The following is a 5,000-nucleotide window of genomic DNA, read 5'->3' as shown; positions in this document are numbered from 1 at the left end:
TCTTGCCCAAGTATTCTACCCTGGCTTTACCCTTCGAGATGAGGTAAAATTTCTCTGGTATATCACTAGCACAAATATCCAAAGTAGAAGCTGCCAATGAGGAACTTCCCTTCAGGACGACATGGCTATCTCACCCATAAACATATTTTTCCTATGTCAAAATAGGTTATCTAAATTTCCTGGGCCATAGAATTAAGCATAACTTCATTAGTTAAGAACTAAGAAAATTTCCATTTTGTTGAAGCTGTTGCAAAGAAAGCTAGACCAGTCCCTTGGAAATCTTATGTTGGGCTTAAATTTCAACGTAGATGGAAGAGTCTTGATAGGCATCCCAAATGACTTCAAGTCAGGTTACTTTTCCTAGCAAACACTGCATTTATGAGATGTGCAATAGAAGGAAATCTTCAAAAAATAGCCACTATATGAGGGAGTAATTGATAAACAAGTTAGCAGCCATTTTGCACTATTTAGTTGTCATAGGTGTATGCAATATTATTGAAGGAATATGTTATTAAAGTAGAGAAACGTATCTATTCCTAAAGTGTGAGCAGCGGGATGAGATTCGACTACCGTTGTGTTTGGTCAAAGTTGTCATCACCTCACTGTTGTAGCATTTTGGAAACAAACCCAGCCTCGACGAAGAGCGCCTGCAGCAATAAAGGACCTGTCTTGTTTGGACTAAGATGCTATTGCCTTAATCAGTGGAGTCGGCATATTTTGAGAAACTGAGCCTCAAGGGAGATCCTTGTTTATGAGGAATGTCATCATGGGTAGACACATGGCGCGCATTTGTTATGATTTAACACGAGGTTCAGATTTCATGAGAAATTTGTTCATGAAACTTTCATGGCGTGATTGAAGTGGGCGCATTTTAGGAAAACAATCATGACATAGAATTGTCAAAAAACTCCCGATATGGAAATGAAGACTGCCCATTGTAATTGCCGCCGCCCATACATGTGTATGTAAACTTCAAGAAGAGATTGTCCAGAGGAGATAGGACAGGATATTGGACAAGAGAGGAACTATGTCCGAAGCAGATGGGAACCATGTCCTGACAAGATAAGAAGCAAAGACCAGAAGTCTGATAGAACGAGTTTCTAACCTTCCCTTCAAACGACAAACGCCTATCTCTGAAATCCTGTTATGGCTGAGAAAAAGAGATGAATTGAAGCAGCCAGCCCTACCTCTTGTGACGAGAAGTAACCAGCACAGCCTTAGTTCTACACTATCATTGAATTCATGGAGAAGACTAATGATTTCCCATCTTGATGCCACTGTTTCTGTGACGTCTTCGAATCCGAAATCATCGTACCAGTTTCACCTGAACTTCAGCCGTCCCCTTCTGCAGCGTTCTCAGGCTTGAAGCCTCCGTACTAATCATGATTCCAGCAGCTGTAGAAAACTATTTAACATTCCTTAGATATTTCTACAGTATTGACTGTTCCTCTTTTCTATTATTGTTTTGTTTGATTTAATTTGCCAGGTAAAGTAACAGAAGAAGTAAAATTGATTTTCTTTATAAGATTGTGAATAAACGTGTGTTTTTTTCTGAGTTTCTTTTTATATTCCTTTCCCATATTTCAATAATCGTTGCTAGAGCTATTTATTTTAAATACTAAAACAATCTGTAACAATTTTAAGATCGTAACAATAGTCCCTTATAATTTCTGTCTTTGGACCTGTCTACCTCTACCTGTCTCTAGGTAGTGAATGATATCTGACTTTGCGTTGATACATTTACTCCTTTCTAGTTGCCAGTTAACTGGTAATTGTATGTATTTGATCGGTAAAGAACGGGACCAAGTCGATGTTTCATTCTACTGATGTAAAATATAGCTTGCTGAAGAGAGAAAATTTTCCATAAATAGATGTTCTTTAGCTTAATGGATGCAAAATGCCAGATAGAATGACCTCCAATGTACAAGTCTATTTAGTGTCAGTCTGACAAGGTCTAATAATATTAAAGATTCTAGAGTTTATTATAAATTTAGTTCCTTCAATATTACTGATTATAGCTGAAATTAGAAAAGTAAAGATTTGAATGCGTTCTTTCCGTTTCAAAGCATAATAGATTTGAAGTAGAATTCCTTAGAATTTTTTTCTTGTGCATAAAACTAACATTACGATATCTATAAGCTAGGAAAAAATATGTTAATCACGTTGAGGCTCACATAAGGGAATTTGCCTAATCATATAGATATTTCTAGCTTAATAGCAACACGATGTTATACAGTTATTTACTTATGTTCAGTTCTAATAGGGAATGGCGTAGAGTAATCCTCGGTGCTTACAAATTCTAAGAAATTCTAAGAAATAACTTTATAGGTAAATAAAAAGGTAAATGCAGGAGAATGCTGGAATTAAAAATAAAAGTAGAACGTTAGTAAATATAGAAATATTTTATTACGTTAAAGTTCTTTCTTGGTAATAAAAATGGACGCAAAGCAGTGAGCAACTGTATCGACAATAGTACGTGTAAAAGATGCTATGATGATAATCGGCTGTAAATCGGGGATGGGACAAAGCTTTGGTAAGGGAATGTATAGAAAGGGCGTGGACAAATTGCCATGCCAATGTTAGGAGAGGGAATGCTTAATAAAGAGAAATTGGATGGTAACAGATTTTTACAAAGGGAAGCAGGAAAGACTCTATGACCAATAGGTTACTCTTAAGTTAAAGAAGCTCCATTTAAATCAAGGAAATATGGAAAAGATAAACAAAATATTAAGTTTCAAAAAATCCAAATCAAAAGGGGGCCTCTGAGTAGTCCTTAAGTATCTTCAATACTTAATTATCGTCCTAATGTGAAACGATCACCCTCTCCCCGTTTATCCTTTGTTTATTCTTTGTAAGTTAATCATTTTCCAATGTACATCCTTTGGTGTCCTTTCGAGAGAGTGCATATAACTTTCTTGATAAGGTAAGTGATTTATGTGCACAGTGGCCCTACTAAGTGAGCGTGCTATTTTGCAAAACTAAGACCGACCCACCCTTTCAGGGATACTGCTTTATAGACTTTATTAAAGTTCTTTCCACCATCCTTTGGCCACTCAATGTACCTACTTTTAAATATTCTGCCTCTCCCCGTCCCTACTGCCTTTCCTCCGTCTGTCTTTCCAACCTCAATGTGGGACATACTGTATGACCTAATTTCTATAAATTAATGGGAATAACACCCCAAAAAACGTGAAAATTCCTTTGGAGAAAACTGGTTAACTCTTAAATAGATAATTTGGTTCCCCATTTTAATTTTCATTAGTGTCATGCAATTCCCCCTTCGAAGTGAGACCCCAAAACCCTTGCAAATTCTTGGCAACTACAACGTTGTTATCACAAAAACCTGCTTTATGGATACCACCTAACGGTGAATTTAACATGATTCAACTTTGTTACACTCGATGAAGCGATATTTTTTTTTTCTCAAATATACTGTATGTTTTCAAATTGAACGGTGTTAACTACACAGAGGCAAAGTATAAAGCAACTGCTTTATGCTATAGAACTTAGCGTTTAAGGAACTCAAATTCAGGTGGAGCTTACCCTCCTTCCCCTTACCCTCCCCCCCCCCCCCATCCAGGTAATTTCTTCCCGAAAGGTGAATTTTTCATCTAATATCGAATAACTTTTGTGCCAAAAACGCAGTGTTTATTTATTATTAAGATTTCATAGAAAAAAAAAATCCCCTATTTTTTATTCATATCAAGAAACGGAAACCAAACAGAAATCTTTTGCTCTTAGCTGGAGGTCACCGTTCTTTGAGCTAAGTAGTTCAGTAATTATATTATACATAAGAAATCTTATCAAGATAACAAAGAAATTACCTATTTCGTAAATAAAAAAAAAAAATAGTTCATCTCCAAAGCTTGGTAATTTCGGACAAGATGTTTGAATTGAAAAAGTATTTGTTTTTCTTACTAAAGGCAAAATTTATATTTTCGAAGTACCAAGATGTTCATTTAAAAAAGCTGTGGATTTTTGTTGTGATTATTATTTTTTTTTATATTGTTTAATATAAAAAAGATAATGTTAAAAGACGAGGATTGAGCCATTTAGTCCCCGTATGCAAATTCCTATAAACGAGAATGATGAAGCAGCCATTGTGAACAAGAAAAATTGACTTTTCCGAAAAGTTAAATACCTCCAAAGGATATCATACGTAAATTGATAAATAAAGCTGAAGTTCAAGGTTTTTAATAACGATTACGAGCAACAGGTTTAGTTATGCGTTTTCTCATTATGATAAATATAAAAACGTCCAGTTATTTGGGTTTGCATATCATTATATTTTTTAATGAAAATTGCTGAATTATATAAAAGAACGATGTTCGTAATTCTGGACACACGTTTATCATGCACGTGCATTTTTTTTTTCCGTTTGTTTGCATTCATCCTGCTCAAGACTTTTAAGACCCCAAAGAGCAATGACAAATGTCTGTTTCTTAGACATAAGTAACTCAACACATATAATATTTTAAATCCAGTAAGTTGAAGATTTAGGGAAACAAATGCTCTACGTTATTCAGGTGTGAACCATTTTCATACTGAATCGTATAATTAAGTTGCCATGCGCTATTTTGGGCAAAACTTTCATTATTGTTATTTCGGAGTTAATGCTGATCGTGTATATTTGTATTACATCATTTATGATACTCCGTATATAGATTATTCTATTGTATTTTAACCTTATTGTCTTTGAATTGTGTTATAGTTGTTATGAATATGGCCTATTTTCAATTTCATACATTCTGATCTATGGAACATGTTATAATATGATTTTTTTCCACGAGAAGAATGATATAAGAAATTTTTCAAAAATATTTATTTTACATCCAAATATAGTTATTTACAGTAAAAACATCTCTACTAATATTCTGAATTATTTGAAAATAAGTGAAACAATGGAAAAAACGAATTTCATTCTAACCTTATTTAATGCTAACCTTATTATAATCTCTCTCTCTCTCTCTCTCTCTCTCTCTCTCTCTCTCTCTCTCTCT

Source organism: Palaemon carinicauda, chromosome 21 (assembly GCF_036898095.1).
Source record: "Palaemon carinicauda isolate YSFRI2023 chromosome 21, ASM3689809v2, whole genome shotgun sequence".
Taxonomy (NCBI): domain Eukaryota; kingdom Metazoa; phylum Arthropoda; class Malacostraca; order Decapoda; family Palaemonidae; genus Palaemon; species Palaemon carinicauda.
This window is presented reverse-complemented; position numbering follows the sequence as displayed.